This window comes from Pelodiscus sinensis, chromosome 9 (genome assembly GCF_049634645.1).
Source record: "Pelodiscus sinensis isolate JC-2024 chromosome 9, ASM4963464v1, whole genome shotgun sequence".
Taxonomy (NCBI): Eukaryota; Metazoa; Chordata; order Testudines; family Trionychidae; genus Pelodiscus; species Pelodiscus sinensis.
The window spans coordinates 19,625,510-19,643,939 of record NC_134719.1 but is presented as its reverse complement, the minus strand read 5'-3'; the positions used below and the strand labels follow the sequence as shown (position 1 = coordinate 19,643,939).

The window sequence follows — 18,430 nt, the reverse complement described above, 5'->3', positions numbered from 1 at the left end:
CCCCCGGACACACCTATTTTTGTGCTCAACAACTACTTTGGTCTCCTCCTTTTTTCCTCAACAGAATTTTTTTCCCATTTTTTTTGGGGGGGGGAGGGTGTTTGGTATTTTTGGCTAAAACCATCTGGTAACCCTCATTGGGTGCTCAATCACTTTGAAATTCAGGCCATTTATTTTAGGTGCCTAACTATGGACTTTGATGCCTAACATTAAACTCTCTAGTTCACTGTTTCTTAAACTGCGTTCTGTGGCACACCACTGTGCCACAAGGCAGTCGGAGGTGTGCCACAGAGAACAACAGAATTTAAAATGGCCATCCGTTAAAGGGGCAGGTGACTTTTATTGAACAAAAAAAACCTTTCCCCCGACTCTTTTTTTACCTCAATAACTCCCCCCTGAGCCTTTCCCCCTGACTTTTTTTTTTCTCAACAAAAAATCCTTGGTATTTCTCATAAAAAAATATTGTTTGGTGTTTCTTGTTCTTAAACAGTTTAAGAAACACTACTCTAGTTTGAAAATTTTGACTGAGACCAATTTTTTAAATTACACAACTCATTTTAAAACTGAAAACCTGGTGTAGTATCCTAACTAGTATCTTTTCTCCCTCCCCAACAAACCACATATGTTGTAAGCCCTCAAATGCCTACGAAAATAATCAAATCTTAAACTTGAGCTGGTTCAGCCCCCTGAGGTTCAGGTGAAATCCAAAGTCCAGGTCCTTTAACAAAAAAAAAAAAATACTGTCAAAAGCCCTTCCTATTTAAACCAAGGTCTCAGTTCAGGGTGTCTCCAGCAATTGTAATTGGCAGGATCTCAGGAGAAGTAGGTGGCTTTATAACTCAAAACCAACATCTGAAAGGAGCAGATGTATTGTGAAATATAGTTTAAAAAAGTGACACCTCCTTATTCAACAGATCTGCCTTCTCTGTGTATTCAGAAGAAAAACTGATGATTTAAGTCACAAGCTCATTGCTTTTTAGTCCTATTAGCTCTGAAGAGTCAAAGCAGCTAACGAGAGACTGAGCTGGATTCTATTCTTCCTTTTGTATCATCTACCAATTTGTCTATAGATTTCCATTTAAGGGCAGTGGGTCCAAACTCAGAGTGTAATTAGAATATAAGGTCACGCACAGGTATCCCTGAGGGCTTAACTTAAAAATAATTGGGGTAGTGCATATATAATTTGCCATGCAGAACCTTTGTTGCTGATGGTGATAACCACCTGAGCCCAGACTGGGGATCCTGCGGAGCTGGCAGTTTGAAAAAAAATGTTCACTTGTAAAGTGAGCACATTTAATATGAAATCAGAGACCATAAGCATGGAGTTCTACAGTGCCATTTTTATCGTCAGTTTTCAGATCAGAAATAGAATGTACTTGCTGTCTAAAAAATAATAAAGAACTGATGCAGCAGAGTACTGGTATAATATGCTGCTGATAATACCCTAGGAGGCAGTCTGCTGTGTTCTGATCTGACTATGGTTTCTGAATAGTTGTAAGATACAGCACTATAAAGCATAACTGTAGTCTGATCCTAAGGTGACAAAAGCACAGCAGGTGGCAATGAAATCCACATTCAATAGAAAAGGTATCTGATTGGATATGGAGTTCTAAAGTAGTCATGTTACAGACAAACAGAGAAATGCCGTCAGGTTTGAGCATAATGTCAGGCAACTTCAGATGGGCGTTGCGAGAGTTAATTTAATCATGTTTGCAAAGCACTCTGAAATTCTTGGAACATATTAGTTAAATGCAACGATTATATAAATTAGTAGTAGTATAATAAATTCCAATTCTAAATAGTTGTTGGAAGCACTAAATATTAGAGTCCATGTTGAGGCCCATTTAAAGATTGGATTCTTAAATTCTAACAAAGGTTTGCTTTTATTTGTTTTAATCTCAGTTGTGTGGATGTTGAAAATGTGCAGTAAAGGGTCACCAAATTCATTAAAGAACTGTGGCAAACATTACCTGCGTGTTGACTTTTTTCAGGTGAATCACCATGATGCAAGCAAATCACTTGTGGAAAATCCTATTTGAGTGTGGGGAAAATATTGTGAAAAATGATATTTACATTTAGCTGCCTTGATGGTATGATTAGTATTTGTTGATAATGTGAAAATGTCAACATACTGCAAAGCATGTAGCCATATTCAGGCTTAATATTTTTCTATGGAACTGTAAAGAAGCATTTCTGTTTATGCTTTCATTAGCTCAGAATGACTGCAGCAGTGAGCAAATGCCAGATGATCACATCATGCTGAGTAATTTAAGACCTAAAATGGCATATGGATTACCTTATATGGCAAGGCTCAGAGTATGGTTTTAGGGTAGGTTTTTAGTTTAAGTTAAAGGTGATTGTCTAGGTTGTAGTTTCTGTCTGGAAAGTTCAATAAGATACATTAAAGATCCATTAGTAAATTCATCCTGTTTGAGTTATACTAAAGGTTAACATCTTCTCAATAGCAGGGGGGGAATGTATTGTACACATTTTATAAAATGAAGAAGTAATAGAAATATGTATTTTGAGAAAGAATGAAAAATATAGTACATAATACTTCAGAACTGAAGTTAAGAGATCTTAAATCTATATTTCTATGGTAAACCTCCTTTTGAAAGGCTTTTAGTTCAACTATTTAGTTTCTTTGATACCAAAAATGATTTAGCAGAATTGTTTTCTTCATTACAGAAACTTGGCAAGGGATCTCATTTGCCTCATCTGCTTCAACATTTCTCCCTCTGTTGGTGGGGCCTAGAGTATATCAGTCCTACACTGGAGGCTTATTTCTTCATTTTGGTTTATTTTTCAGTATTTACAAGGGGGGCCCAGGGTAGGCCTGAATTTTTTTTTTCTTAAAAAAACAAAACAAGCTCACAAAAAAACAACAGTACCAAAGAAATACATATCTCTGCTAGGGATGTCAATGTGTACTCGACTATACAATTAACCAATAAGCCTAAGCTTTATCAGTTAATCTTGTCGACTACATGCATTCCCCCCCTTGCTACCTCTGTATCAGAGGCAGCAAGGAGGTGGGGAAACAGGAGTCAGTGCTAAGGGAGCTGGCTTAAAAGAGACAGCAGCATGGGTGGGAGGGGAGGCTGCCACGAAGTAGCCTCTGTTTGTGGCAAGTCTGGGCCCACTAAGGGCAGAGGCTGGACAGAGGCTGTTCCGCATCCCATGGAGCAACTTCAGTCTGTAGCGAGCCTTGGCCCGCCATGCCTAAGTTTGGTGTTTTTTCCACTGGAATCCACTGAATCCCGAGGAGCAGCCTCTGTCTGTGGGGAGCTCAGACTCCCAATGGACCGGGGCTGCTGTCTCTATAGCAGGCAGACAGCTGGTCTACACAGGAAGTTGCTTTTTAAACTAGGTCCCTTCATGGACCAGCTCCCCCTGCCACCTTGTGCTGCTACTGAGGCAGCAGTGTGGGATTACAGGGCTCCCCAGGAGTGGGGCCAGGAGTGCACTGGCTGCTGTCCTGTCCCTGGGAACTATCGAATAGTCATGTAACCACTAACATTTCATGTAGTTATGCAACTATTCTATTACCTGATCTCTAGCATCCCTAATCTCTGCTGCTAATATCCACCACTTTCCTTATTTTGCTGGTAACCAATACTTTCCCCCACCAGAAGTTAACTTGGCTATTTCCGTTATAGGCAGAATAACATCCTTCCACCTGGGAGCAGCCTTTTCTCCCTGCTGTTTCTTGTTTTCTCATAGCTGCTTCTCCTCTCTCACCAGAACAGAGCTTTTTACAGGTGTTTCTAATTAACCTGAGGTGACCCCATTTCAAGCTGATAGGGGAAAAAGCCTTCACCATTCTAGGCCTAATACCCCAGACTTCCAAATCTCATAGCTGTCAGTTCTGACTTTTTATTTTGAGATTCCAGAGTTTGGTGTTTTTTCCATTGGGTTTCATTACAGTTTGAACCTCTCTAGTCCAGCACTCTGTAGTCTGGCATGATTTTAGTTAGCTGCATGTCCAACTACCATGGGTATGACCAAGTTTCCTGTGGTCCCATAAAGTTTTCTTACAGCCACCCGTCTTGATGCTCAGTGTTCTGTGCTGTTATTTATCTAATTTACCCCTAAAGGTCCTAAGAGCCCAGTAAGCAATGGAAGTGTTGGTAATTCTGTTAGACAATATTGACCTCCTGTGGTCTGGCAAATTCTCTGGTTCAGCACCTGTCAAGTCCCAAGGGTGCCTGACTAGAGAGGTTCAACCTGTATTATGATAAAGAAAAAAAGTACTTAAATGACTCTTAAGTGTATTGTGTAGTATTTATGATTATTGCAGCTACCACTGAATAGGTATATATTTATAAATGCAATGTAGCATTCATTGAATATGCTCCCCTCCATTAACATGAACAGATGATGCATTTTTGCAGCAGAAGTTGGGGTAGTAGTTCCATCATTTGTTCCCAATGATCCATAAAAGCTGCATTGTCCTGATTCCACAAGACTGAGGCTCAGTTGTTCAGTAGGTATCAACCGGGGGAGCTGCCAGTTGTTCAGAAGGTAGTGAACTGGAGGAGCTGCCACTCTTTGGAGCATGCTCCCTATAGAAGTGCATGGATCTCTGAGCAAAAGTTAATGTAGCCAATGTCACTAACACCTGCTTTATGCTTACCTCTTTCTTAGAGAGGCGGGCAAAAGAGCCAATAGTAGCATGGCCACGGTTGTGCACTGTCATAGTGAGCCTGAAGTACAATAGAAGATTCAGTATAGCATGTGGATACATCTACTTTTGCCCACAGTTCCCTGAGATCTGTACAATTTGAAGGCAGTGTTTCCTCCACCATGCTACCCCCCAAATTTCAGTGTATTCAGCGAGGTATTGAAAGGACTCCTTTTCATAGCAGAACTTCCTGGCCATTTTGCCATCCCTGCTTATGTGGTCTTTCTGTAGGAGTGTCAGGTATGGCCGTTAGTTTTACTTTGGTCTGGAATTACTTTTGGTATAAAAACGTTACTTAGAAACCTGTGACTGCATGTAGATTGTGACTTTGGATCCCTGTTAACATTGTTCTCATATTGTGGATTGACACAGTGCATGGTGATAAAATCACCATTTATTAGTGTATTAAGATTACACATGTTGTTAAGTACTATAGCGTTCACTATGTTCGGTCTGGTATGTTGCTGGATCCACATTGTTAAGTTGTTCAATTTATTCAGATCTCTGTCAAAAGAAATAGTGGCAAAATAATCAATATTTTATTCTTAATCTTTATTTGAGTGTTTTTTAGATGGTGTTTTTGATTTATTCTTTTAAAACTAGAGCATCAGCTGAATTTATGCAATTGTAGTGACTAGCAAATTATTTACAAAGGAATGCTGAGATGGAATTCCCTTGTGTAGTTTTACAGGAGTGAGTTAATTACACTTCACTCAGCAGGTTGTTCATAAGTCCTAGATCTAAGAGAGTCAGTTAAAAAAGAAAGAGAGATAGATTGGCCTTTAATTATCCCAGCTGGATCTCGGCTTTAAGAATGAGACATATACCTGCTGAGGCTGTTGTTTTAAATGCTAATAGCACTATATCTTTGGCATTTAATAAAGTCTGCAAAAAGAAGCAGGATGGTGTATTGAAAATAGTGTATACGTTCTTGTTGGAAAATAGTTTTAACTATGTGTATGCATTTTTCTGTTAACATTTCTAAAAGGGGAATTGTGCATAACACACCAAATACATGTTAAAAGACACATTTCCCTCGTTTTATAAACCTTTTATTACCAGTACATAGCTGACTATTTCTTTCCTGGTAGAGGTTCTCGTAGAAACAAAACTAAAACCTCTTCATTTTTCTATGAAAAAAATCAGGCATTTTCCTCAAAAGTCGAGTTAAGCTTGCTCATTGATAGATCTGGTGTCCTCTGGGTGTTTATTCTGTTGTTAAAAATAAAGAATGTTAGTACAATGGATACTTATACAGCTTTGAAATACATAGAAGAGGGCAGGTGATTTTGCTAGTTTTCCAGTACCGATTAATTTTCCCTCAAACTTTTTTTTCATTTGTGATTTAGATAATTTATTTTATTAACATTCTTATTTTTTTATGGGAAGAGTGTCTTTTTAAGAGAAGAGGTTTATGATGGATTGATGCAGATAACTGCTGTAGTGCAAATACATTGCTGTTATGATACTGCAGAAAGGTGAAAAAAGACAAAAGATCATAGAATACTAGAACTGGAAGGGATCTCGAGAGATCATCAAGTCCAGTCCCCCGCCCTGACAGCGGGATCAAGCATTGTCTAGATCATCCCTGATAGATATCTATCTAACCTGCTCTTAAATATCTCCAGTCATGAGATTCCACAACCTCCCTAGGCAATTTATTCCAGTGTTTAACCATCCTGACAGGAAGCTTTTCCTAATGTCCAACCAAAACCTCCCTTGCTGCAGTTTAAGTCCATTGCTTCTTGTCCTATCATCAGAGTCCAAGGTGAACAATTCTACACCTCCCCCTTCCCCCCCGTGACACTCTTTTAGATACGTGAAAACCGCTATCATGTCTCCTCTCAGTCTTCTCTTTTCTAAACTAAACAAGCCCTATTCTTTCTGTCCTCCCTCATAGGTTATGTTTTTTAGACCTTTAATCATTTTTGTTGCTGTTCTCTGGACCTTCTCCAGATAGAGAGCGCACAACAAAATAGAAGACACTACTCTGGGGGAGTAGCTGGAGGAGTAAGATTGTTCAGGATCCATGGCTCAGAAGTAGTGTGATTCAACAGAGTGACTTGAGGGTTCGGGTTGTGGGTATAGGGTAGTCATAGTTTAAACAAGCCAAGTTGAATGATTTCATTGCTGATTGGTTTGACATAGATTGGTCCCAAAAAAGAAATAATCATTGTCAAATTGCAAGATGAATTGTCCCCGCAGCCTTTTCAGACATCTGAAATTTCCTCTGTCTTTGACACATCTGACAGAAAAGGGTACAGATAAATCTGTTTTGTTTATTCCTATTTGTAGCTTTTAAGTAAGGGCAGGTCTACACTGAAAAGTTAGGTTGATCCAGATACATTTTTCAGCGGTGTGAAAAATCCACACACCTGAACAATATAGTTAAGCTACAGTGGTGCAGACAAATCCTAAGACAGTTGAGTGTCATGGTAGTATTGAGACAGGTTTTTGTGGTGGGAGCAGGAAGGTCAGGGATGCTTCCACTACACTTCGCCTGCTCCTTGACTCCTTTTTATGCTTCCTATCTGTAATCACATGTATTTAAACACCTCTTTTTCACCAGCAACTCACTATGTAATCTTACATCTCTGCTCTCTATTCCTTTTATCCTCATCTCACTCACTGAACTCTTCTCAAGGCTCTCCCTTCTCCTCCCTCTGTGTCCTTATTCCAGCTTTGTGCCTTTTCTCTTTGATCCCTGCTACCAAGAATCTTCCCTCTCCCTCAGATTCCTCTTTACATTCCACTTCTTCAGGAGAATACCAGGCTCTCTTCCTCTCTTCCTCTCTGCAGTTGTTGTCCTTAACCTATGGTGGTGACTTGAGTTACTACGTCTGACTAAAACTTGCTGTGCTGCTGCAATGCTGTATGTAGAGAGCTGATCTTACATGTCAGGGCCCGTCATTTGCTATGTTTACAATGAGGCTTAATATGGCTGACATGTAGGTGTTTACACAATTTTATGTTAAATAAAAACTTTATCTTATGTAGATCACGTACTGTGAGGTCTTTGGGGCAGGAAATGAGTCCTACTTCTGTTCTGTAAAGTTCTCACTAATTTTATTATTGCATGTGGATACAGGCAGTCCCTGAGTTACGCGGATCTGACTTACGTCGGATCCGCAGTTACGAACGGGGCCCTCTCCCTGGTCTCCAGCAGACCAGGGAGAGGAAGCAAAGCGGCGGAACATGTGGGCAGCGGACAGCCCAGACGCGTGTGGGCTGTCCGCTGCCCGCGTGCTCCGTGGCTTTACTCTGCTTTGCTCCCCCTCCCCCTGGTCTACAGACCAGGGGGAGGGGGAGCAAAGCGTCGGAACACGCGGGCAGCGGACAGCCCACACGCGTCTGGCTGTCCGCTGCCCACGTGCTCCGTGGCTTTGCTCTGCTTTGCTCCCCGTCCCCCTGGTCTGCAGACCAGGAGAAGGGGGAGCAAAGCCGCGGAGCACGCGGGCAGCGGACAGCCCACACGCGTCTGGGCTGTCCGCTGCCCGCGTGTTCCGCCGCTTTGCTCCCCGTCCCCCTGGTGTGCAGACCAGGGGGACGGGGAGCAGAGCAGAGCAAAGCCGCGGAGCCTGAGGGCAGCAGGACAGCCCACACGCGTCTGGGCTGTCCCGCTGCTCCCGTGCTCCGCGGCTTTGCTCTGGACGCCTGTGGTACAGCAGCTGGGACGCTGCCGCTCCCAGAGCGGCACTACGGGACCAACCCGGCAGCACCCCAGCTGCTCTGCCCCAGGCATCCTGATTCAGCCACTGCTGGTCAGTTTCAGCAGCGGCTGAATCAGGATGCCTGGGGCAGAGCAGCTTGGGTGCTGCTGGGTTGGTCCAGCGGCGGTGCTACTGCACCAACCCAGCAGCACCCCAGCTGCTCTGCCCCAGGCGTCCCCAAGTCAGCCGCTGCTGAAACTGACCAGTGGCTGACTACAGGAAGCCTCTGCCCCGGGCTTCCTGGAATCAGCCGCTGATCAGTTTCAGCAGCAGCTGACTTGGGGATGCCTGGGGTTCTTAAGTCAGAACTGGCGTCCAGATTCAGCCGCTGTTGAAACTGATCAGTTTCAGCAGCGGCTGAATCTGGATGCCAGTTCCAACTTACATACAGATTCAACTTAAGAACAAACCTACAGTCCCTATCTTGTACGTAACCCGGGGACTGTCTGTATATATAATAATGATGGTAACGTTGTTTTGCTGAGTTGAAAACAATATGTCCATTTCAACAATGCTAGTGTTCAAGCAAATTTTTTAATATATTTTTTACACACCCTTTGTTTCCAGTTACAGCACATGCATTAGGTAGTCGTTTGGGTTGAAATGTTTAAAATAAGGATCTACTTCCTCTGAGAAGTGTAAGGTAAATCTAAGAATAGCAGAAAATAACTGCTATCTGCTAAAGGAGAAATGATAGATCTATGGGTAACATACTGAGAAAATTACTAGGAAGACTTGGAATCTTCTGATGTTTTTGTCTTTGTATTATAATGCCTTAACTACTGATGGGAGTGTATGACTGCATATTTACTGGTAATTGGATGGGTGACCTCTCTCTAAGTCTTTCAGGAGCCTTTTAAAGAATCATTTGCTTAATAGCCTGTTTGAAAATCCTTTTCTTAAACCTTGAGCACAAATAAATAAATTCTTAAGCATTTTGTTCAACATGTACATACAATTGCAAATAATTCATCACCATATTCTAATGTAGAATACAACTCCAAGAATGTATGCCATTTATTTAGGATTTTTGTGACCATTTGTGTAGCTTAGATTCCCTTCAACTCTAAAGGAAAAGATTATTGGATAGTCTGGTTGTTTGTAAAATGTTTCTTAAAATTAGGAATTTTTGTAAGCAACCAGCCCATCTTTACAATCACATATCTAGCTATATTTGGTTAAACAAATCTGCAGAAAAAGATCTGCAGTAAAACTCCAGTTGTCCGGCATCCTGTGGTCCGGCACTCCTGATAGTCCGGCACCACCTGGAACCCGGAAGTGCTCCAGGCAGCCAGACAATTGGAGCTGCTCTGCCCCGGGCTTCCTGAAGTCAGCCGCTGGTCAGTTTCAGCAGCGGCTGACTTGGGGACACCTGGGACAGAGCAGCTGGGGTGCTGCTGGATTGGTCCCGCAGCGCCGCCCTCCTCCCGGCCCCGCCACCCCACCTCATACACCTCTTAGCCCCCCCTTCTGATAGTCCGGCATATTTGATAATCTGGCACCCCCTGGGTCCTAAAGGTGCTGGATTATTGGAAGTTTACTTTACTTAGTTTAATGAGGACTATGTAAAGTAGTGCTGTTGCTTCTGTTTGTTTAAAGATGAGGGAAGAAAGTGTAGGATCAGTACCACTTTTGGCAATTTAATTTCCAAATGGTGTGAATGTTTTGTATGTCTGAATTGCCAACACGCTATTGGTAAATAATAGCTAACTATTTTAAGAAAATGGACAATGGAACTTATCAATAAGGTAATTATTATAATATTCTTTTGACCAGTACTTTTAATGTCAAATTTTACAATGAAAACCCAGAGTAATTCCATTGATTAAATGGGAGAGAGTATTTTTCAATTAAACTGATTTGTATTTGCATCAGTGAAATGGAGAGAAAAAATTAGCTCTCACTTTTTAGTAACTGCTCTTTTGGCTAAGGAAGACTTAATGCGACAGCTGGGGAAATCAGCAAGTGTATGTTGTGCTTTAAGAAGAAATGTAAATCTCAGGTTTTCCTTTTCTACCTCTATCTTTTGTTTATTATTATTATTATAGAATCATAGAATCATAGAATAATAGGACTGGAAGGGACCTCGAGAGGTCATCGAGTCCAGCCCCCCGCCCTCAAGGCAGGATCAAGCTCCACCTACACCATCCCTGACAGATGTCTATCTAACCTGTTCTTAAATATCTCCAGAGAGGGAGATTCCACCACCTCCCTTGGCAATTTATTCCAATATTTGACCACCCTGACAGTTAGGAATTTTTTCCTAATGTCCAATCTAAACCTCCCCTGCTGCACTTTAAGCCCATTACTCCTTGTCCTGTCCTCAGAAACCAAGAGGAACAAATTTTCTCCTTCCTCCTTGTGACAAGGACACATCGGGCAGTTGTTAATTGTGGTATTTTCCAGATGATGCCAGCACACTCAATATCCTATATCACTGTCTTCTGCCAGTTCTTCCCTGACCTTTCTTGCTTGTTCTTCCTCCCTCACTACTCACCTTATAGCAACTGTAAGCATTAATCATGGACCAGGATACCATTGTGCTATGCACTGTGCAAACACAGAAAAAATATAGTATATTATAGTTTATTAAATAAAATTTGAGGAACAAATGGGACCAAAGTTTGGATTCTGTTTGTTGGAGTGGATCCAGGCTCTCTGAAAGGACTTCACACCATTTAGTAAATACAGGAAAATCTCGCTCTGCATCCACCGCAAATGGCAAAATTCATGAATATTGGGAGCTTCAGCTTGTGGCTCCTGTGGTGAGCGCCCTGTGGCTCCCAAACTCGCCATGGGAGTTAGGAGCCATGGAGAACCCATGTTCCCCATGGCTCTTGGCAGTGAGTTTCCCACAGCTCTCTGTCCCTGCTCCCACCAGGCAGGGACAGGAGACCTGCAAATACGCATAGCCACTAATAGTGAAGGTCTCCTGTACCTCTTCATTACTCCAAACATTTTTTTAAAAAAACATACAGTTAGTGTGCTCTGTTATTGGCAACCAGTAAATCTTTGAATGTAGATATAATGTACTTAATACTGAATTCAGTGGCTGTATTGCTTTTCACATCTAATAGCATGTGTTGCAGGTTAGCAGCTGGAAGTTTTGTCTTCAAAAACAGCATGTTCAAACAAGCACATTTTATTCTTGCAACAAGGGACCATCTTTTTTGCTAAGTGTTTACTTGGTGTGGAGGACAATGGGGTTGTGGCCTTGGACTAGAACTCCTAGGTACTAGCATAATACAATTAATAAATAACTGGCCTAGAGAACACAACTCTTTGTCTGGCTAGAGTCTTTAAACTGTTTAAAAATAACCCATGACAAGTTCAGTTAGGCTCTGAGTTCTCAATCTCAAGCGATATAGTGTGGATCACATTTGAATAGCAGCACGCTCCCCTGCCTTTTTACAATCCCACAGATTCTTGTAGCACCAACAGCAATTGTTTTTGTAGAAGTATTTAAAGCTTTTTAACTTGTGCCCAGCACTCTTCGAGTACAGTCCTTATGTTAGGCCTTAGTTCCTCATGTGCCACTGACACATCGGGCAGTTGTTAATTGTGGTATTTTCCAGATGATGCCAGCACACTCAATATCCTATATCACTGTCTTCTGCCAGTTCTTCCCTGACCTTTCTTGCTTGTTCTTCCTCCCTCACTACTCAGTTCAGTGCTTGCTCACATGCCCTGGCCTAACTCCAGTCATAGTATCCAACTATTCATTGAAGCCCCTACTCAATCTTATAGCATAGTTGATGATATGCTTGCATATTTTGTGAACCACTTAGGCATTTCATTCATCACATCCTTCAGAATTCTTGGGTGTACATACTAGTTGATTCTGGTGACTCAACAGAAAAGTGAAAAGCAATACAGCCACTTACATTTATCTGTTTGCTCCAGAAATCTTTTAACACATCAATGTCTGATAGATCTGAGATTGTAGAGAAACAGAATTATTTTCAGGATGAGAAACTGTGTTCCGTTCAAAACATTCACATATGGTTTGGGGTTTTTGACATAGAAATGCATTCTCTGCAATAATTACACTGGTATTGTCATATATGACTAGTAATATCTGTTGATCTTTTCCAAATGCATTGAGATTGGATAATTTATTTCACACTTCAGGCAAATATGTTCTTTGTAGTGCTGTTGATTAATCGCAGTTAACTCACATGATTAACTCAAAAAATTACTTGCTATTAAAAATTAATCCCAGTTAATCACAGTTTTAATAGCAATGTTAAACAATAGAATACAAATTGAAATGTATTCAATACTTTTGGATCTTTTTCTACATTTTCAAATATATTGATTCCAGTTGCAACACAGAATACAGAGTGTACACTGCTCACTTTATATTTTTATTACAAATATTTGCGCTGTAACAATGATAAACAAAAGATAGTATTTTTCATTTCACCTCATACAAGTACAGCAGTGCAATCTCTTCATCATGAAAGTGCAACTTACAAATGCGGAGGGCTTTTTCTACATAACTGCACTCAGTAGTAAAACAGTGCAAAACTTTAGAGCCTACAAATCCACTCAGGCCTACTTCTTGTTCAGCAAATCATGAAGACAAACAAGTTTGTTTAATTTTATGGGAGTTAATGCTACCCACTTCTTATTTACACTGTCACCAGAAAGTAAGAACATACATTCACATGGGACTTTTGTAGTTGCCATTACAAGGTATTTATGTGCTCAATATGCTAAACATTCATGTTTGGGTCACCTTTCCAGAGGACATGCTTTGATGCTGATGTTGCTCATTTTAAAAAAATGTGTTTATTAAATTTTGACTGACTTCTTGGGGGGAGATTTGTATGTCTCTGGCTCTGTTTTATCTGAATTCTGCCATGTATTTCATATTATATTAATCTTGGATGATGACTTAGCATATGTTCCTTATAAGAACATTTCACTGCAGATATTACAAACCACAAAGTAGATACCAATCTATGATTTCTAGATAGTTATAGAATTCGACCCAAGGTTTAAGTCTGAAGTGCCTTCCAAAATCAGAGAGGAATGAAGTGTGAAACATACTTTTAGAAGTCTGAAAAGAGAAACTCTCTGATGCAGAAACTTCAGAACTCAAACACCCAAAAACCAAAATCAACCTTCTGCTGGTGGTATCTGATTTGGATGATGAAAATGAACATATATCGGTCTGCACTGCTTTGGATTGTTATTTAGCAGAACCCATTATCAGCATGGACACGTCCTCTGGAATTGTGGTTGAACGATGAAGAGACATGAATCTTTAGGGCATCTGCCATTTTATTATCTTGAAATGTGTACAATAATCCCAACTGAATACTTGTTTTTACTTTCAGGTGACACTGTAAACAAGAAGTGGGCAACATTATCTCCTGCAAAGGTAAACAAACTTGTTTGTCTGAGGAATTGGCTGAACAAGAAATAGGACTGAGTGGTCTTGTAGGCTCTAAAATGTTGTATTTTATTTTTGAATGCAGTTATTTTTGTGCCTATAAAACTGATAAATTCAACTTGCATGATAAAGAGGTTGCATTAGAGTACTTGTACTATATCAATTGAAAAATATTTCTTTTACTTTCTTACAGCGCAAATACTTGTAATAAAAAAGTTAGCATTGTACACTTTGTAACAGTCCATGCACTCACCAGCATGGTGCCTCCCACTGGTCACTCCGAGAATTAGCTCAGCTCAGTACTAGAGTGACTTCTTACCCATTGTAACCTGCCTGCTGTCTGGCCTGTAACCTGTTGTCCATTCTCCATTGCCTTGTATCAGGACCATGGAGCTCTTCCCTCAAGGTACTGCCTTGCCAGAGGCATTTTCAGGGAACCCCCCATTCCTTATACCCACCTTGCCTCAGTGACCCTACTGCTAGTCATCACTAATCCCTTATCTCAGGAGCAAACTGCAGTGTGAAATGGCCACTCATCAATGGCAAGGGTGTGTGGACCTGCTTCCTTCACCTGCTCTGGTTGCCTCTCTGCAGCCCTAGTACCCTTTGTCCCCCTGTTGCTAGGCCTTAGCCTGGGATTACTCAGGCTGGAGCTCCTCTGGCTCACCCTGTCTTTCCCCAGCATTGATCTGTTGATGGTACCTACACTAGCAAGCAGCGAGATCCTTCTCCCTCCAAAGCCAGAGCAAAAGTGTCTCTCCTCCTGTCTGGGAGCCCCTATTTATACTAGACCAGCTGGGCCCTATTTGGCAGGTATTGGCCTCAGCTGCTTGCTCCACAGTCTCAGCCCTTTGCCAGGACTGGGTTTTAACCCTTGTTTCAACTGGAGTGAGGTGACTGCCCCCTACAGTGTCGCAATTGAAATCAACCTATTTGAAAATGTAGAAAACATCAAAATATATTTAAATAAATAGTATTCTATTGTTTAACAGTGTGATTAATCATGATTAATTGTCTTAATCACTTGATAGCCCTAGATCATTGTTAATATGCAGAGGAAAGTTTTCCTACTTTCTCTTACAGGATGAATTTTACATTTATACTTAAACTAAAACCTGAAGAAAATGTCCTTTAATATTCCTTATCATATTTTTTTGCTGAGTCAGTTTTCAGTGTTGGTTAATATCTTTATTTGTATTATATTCTATGGATATGATTTTTCTTATTAATTGTATTAACATAAGCGACACTCTTGAATAGGAGCTGGTGGCTTTAAAATTGACTTACTTATTTTAAAATTGCATATGACTTCTTGTAGAAAACAGCTGTACTTTTCAGCACAGGAGCTGTCTGATATCTCTCTAGTGCTTCTTTTTTTTTTCTGGTGAAATAATCTATTTAATGAAGGTGAACACAGTTCTGTAACAAAAATCTCCATCAAAAGTTAATATAAAGTCTCCAACTGCATAAAAAGAAAACTGATATCATAGTTGTGGTTTTTTGTTTTGCTGTGGTTAAGGTTCTGTCAGTATTTCTATGATAAGAGATTTAGGGGCTTAGTCTAAATATAAAAATTCACTACCAAATCTTGCTTATGACATTTCTAGTGAAGGAGGAAAGATTTGTATAAATTAAAATAAATGTTAGTTGAGCTCATAACTACAGAACCAGTAGAAGTGAACTTGTTGATTCTTTGTATATTTACAGAAGATAAATATCTTTAATTTATAAATAAAAATCTGATCCTGTCATCCTTAGGCAAAGCTACTCTGAAATAAAAACTTTGACTCAGTAAGGAATGTCAATTTGGGCACTGAATGTATTGGTGGATTTGTATAGCTATAAGTTCTAAATGATTTCTGTATGGGCAAAAGATTTGAGTAAGACTTTCACAAGTGTCTTTTCTCTATTTCTTTAAAATTACATTTTATTTTAAAGAGATGTTTTTAAAAACAAGACAGTTTGGTATTGTAAACAAATTCTGGCTTTCTAACTCCTTAAGCCAACTCCTCTTTTAAATAGTTGCGAGTCACCGTCCAGTAATGTTAGTCTCCTGGCTCAGTTCACTAGACAGTAGCATAGCTATGTCATGTAAGTAGTTTTACTGGCAGAATTATAAACATGTCAGCTCAGGTGCAGCCCGGGAGATAGTGTCATAAGAACTTTGGTTTGGCATTGTTGTAAGTTTCTGGTAAGCAGTCTCTTAAAGATCATATTGCTCACACATGTCTGGTGCAAACAGCCATGCTCCGTGTTCTCATGCAAATGGCTTCTCTTTTGTAGTTGCACAACAGGAAATCTGAACTGTTATGAGTTCTTTAGATTACTAATTACCACTTACTTTGTGATTTTATGGAAATAAAACATTTTAACTTAGCTCAACACTTAGGTATCAGTAAATGTAAGATTTTAAACTAGACTAAGCTATTTTTTAGTGTTAAATTATTTCTTCCATATTTATGGTAGACTATATATAATCATTCCTGGATGATCAGTGTCACTTAAAATTTTCCTTATTGAGCTGTCTATCTCTGTCTTGTATTTGAAAATGAGCCTGTCGGCTATGTAGGCCTTTAAATATGGTGAGTCAGCAGATGGTTAATTCACCATATAAGAACCCAAAACAGAAAGTCTCTTGACTTTGTAATTCTCAGTATTTTTCAGTTAGGATGTATTTTCTAAAAATAAAAAGTGCACCTGAAAACACTTCACTATCACCCTCACCAAAAAGAGACTTCCTGTTCAAAGAATAACATGCTGTTTCCCAGCCAAAAAGAAAAAATATTTGCCTTATGAATATTAATTTTTCATATGCAAATTGTGACTGTTCAGATAAATGAATTGATCTGTTAGTAGATTCTTCTCAAATCCTTTTGCAAGTGAAATAGTTAACTCTGCCATACCGATAGTATTTTAATACTTGGGTAACACAGTTTCTGTCAATGTGCATACATTGTACAAACTACCAGGATAGTTTCTCAGCGGGTACATCTACTCTGCATACAGTAGAGTCCTGATTATCCGACCTAAAAGGGACCGACAGGTGGTCGGATTACTGAAAATGTTGGATGATTGGGACTCTACTGTAGCCAACACCACTTGGTCCCCATCCCTGCCTGGCCGTGGCCCCTTCTCTCCCTGCAGCTCCCAGGCACGGGCCGGGAGAATGGCCCCGCTCGCTGCCCCATTGCTCTCCTGGAGCCGCTGATGCCGCTCCTGCCGGCGCCGCTTCATTCCCGGGTGCTGCAGGGAGGGGACAAAGCGGCACCAGCAGGAGCGGCATCAGCGACTCCAGGAGAGCAACGGGGCAGCGAGCGGGGCCATTCTTCTGGCCCACGCCCTGGAGCTGCTGATGCCGCTTCTGCCAGCGCCGCTTTATCCCCAGGAGCTGCAGGGTCAGATAAAGCGGAATGTCGGATTACCGAAGGTTGGATAATCCGGACTCTACTGTACTTATTTTGAAATAAGCTATTCCAAAATAAATACTCCAAAATAGTTTATTTTGAAATAGCACAGCTACACTACAGGGAAGCTTCAAAATTACTCCGAGGCAGGCTTCCCTAATGTGGACATGCTACCTTGATTTAGAGCCCTGGGAGGCATTGGGGAGTAATTACTCTGAATGGCCCTGGGGAGGAGCTATTTCCAAATAGCAGCAGTGGAGCATCCATACAACTGCTATTCCAAAATAGCTATTTCAGAGTAGGCATTATTCTTCATAGAATGAGGTTTACAGAAGTCTGAATAAGCCGTCCATTATTTCAAATTTATTTCGAAATAATGGAATTGCTGTGTAGACGGTCGCATTGTTATTTTGGAATAATGGCCATTATTCCGAAATAACACTGCTGTGTAGAGGCACCCAGATTGTACTGGTGGTTTATTTTAATCTATTATATACTTTATAAAGTTTGTCTGTCTGTCTGTTTGATCAAGAACTCCTCCTAGACAGTAAGAGCTAGTGCCACCAAATTCAGTATACAGCTTCCTCTTATCATAACTTAAAAGCATTGTAAGGGTTTGGTTGTGGATTCGCCTGGGATGGGATTGCTTCTCATAAAACTAATCAGAATAGAGACAAAATCACCAAACCAAGTTCAGTTCTCAAAACTGACATAACTCAGCGAATGTTGAAAGAGACTAAACCAGAGGTAAAAGTAAGCCAGTGTGCCCTAGCGAGCTGCTTCAGCTGGGGCGCTCAGTTGCAGGAGGAGGAGATGCATGCTCTCAGCCTGCCTCCCCAGACACTGCTACGAGCTGCTGCACTAAGCAGCAGGCAGGTGAAGGGGCTGGCTGGAAGTGCATGCCCTCCACCCCTGTCCAGGACTGCCCCAACCCCAGGCTTCCCACCCCCAAGCAGGACCAGCTTTAGGAAGTGTGGAGCCCAATTTGAACCACTTTGGCGGGGCCCCCCACCCAGGATTTTTTGTTGAGCAAAAAAAAAACACGCACCCACACAACAAAGCACAACCACACACAAATATCACATCAGAAGTAGATCTGATCAAAATGTAGTTGAACATTTTCCAAAAAAAAAAAGCCATCCTATATTATGCAAAATTTTACACAAAATTAAATCAGTTGCCTTAAGTGTAGGTCAAATATTTTCAATTGCAAACTATCCAATTTTTTCAA

At 40.8% G+C, this 18,430-nt stretch overlaps 1 protein-coding gene across 16 annotated transcripts in view; it reads left to right on the top strand.

Moving 5' to 3' along the window:
* Positions 1-18,430, top strand: part of GNG12 (G protein subunit gamma 12) — a 75,373-nt gene that overhangs the window by 26,941 nt on the left and 30,002 nt on the right. For 10 of the 16 annotated variants that reach the window (XM_075936208.1, XM_075936206.1, XM_075936197.1 and 7 more), the window contains one exon: positions 13,740-13,783. The exons of the other annotated variants lie outside the window; for them this stretch is intronic. The gene's annotated coding sequence lies outside the window, so the exon portion shown is untranslated. The remainder of the gene's footprint in view (positions 1-13,739; positions 13,784-18,430) is intronic. 16 annotated transcript variants of the gene reach the window in all.